The 658-nt window shown below is 39.2% G+C and overlaps 1 non-coding gene across 1 annotated transcript; it reads right to left on the bottom strand.

Annotated features, from left to right (window-relative positions):
- Nucleotides 1-289: 289 nt before the first annotated feature.
- Nucleotides 290-398, bottom strand: LOC148563695 (small nucleolar RNA R71). The gene has a single exon (XR_015884413.1). It is a non-coding gene; the product is annotated as a small nucleolar RNA R71 (small nucleolar RNA).
- Between the last annotated feature and the right edge of the window lie 260 nt (nucleotides 399-658).

Here is a 658-nt window from a genome sequence, read left to right as displayed (position 1 = left end):
AAATTTAAAATTTAAACCTCAGTTAGTCTCTCTCCTGCAGCAGAACTGCAAATTCCATGGACTTTCAATGGAAGATCCACATCAGTTCTTAGCTGAGTTCTTACAGATCTGTGATACTGTAAAGACTAATAGAGTTAATCCAGAAGTCTACAAGCTTATACTCTTTTTCTTTGCTGCAAGAGACAGATCTAAGATATGGTTGGATTCCCAACCAATAGAGATCCTAGACTCTTGGGAAAAGCTGGTTAATACTTTTCTAGCTAAATTCTTTTCCCCTCAAAGGATGAGCAAAATTAGAGTGGAAATTCAAACTTTCAGACGAAGAGAAGGTGAATCCCTCTATGAAGCTTGGGAAAGATACAAGCAATTGATCAAGAGATGTCCTCCTGACATGCTCTCAGAATGGTCCATCATAGGCGTGTTCTGTGATGGTCTATCTGAGATGTCTAAAATTTCATTGGACAGCTCTGCAAGTGGATCACTCCACTTGAAGAAAACACCTGCAGAAGCAAGAGAACTCATTGAGATGGTTGCAAACAACCAATTCATGTATACTTCTAAAAGGAATCTTGTAAACCATGGAATCCTTCAGAAGAAAGGAGTTCATGAAGTTGATACTCTGAATGCCTCAGAAGAGGATCTTGACCCAACAGGTCAA

Source organism: Arachis ipaensis, chromosome B5 (genome assembly GCF_059453495.1).
Source record: "Arachis ipaensis isolate K30076 ecotype BB chromosome B5, ASM5945349v1, whole genome shotgun sequence".
Classification (NCBI taxonomy): domain Eukaryota; kingdom Viridiplantae; phylum Streptophyta; class Magnoliopsida; order Fabales; family Fabaceae; genus Arachis; species Arachis ipaensis.
Note: the sequence above shows the minus strand (reverse complement) of the source record. Positions and strands in the feature narration are given on the sequence as shown.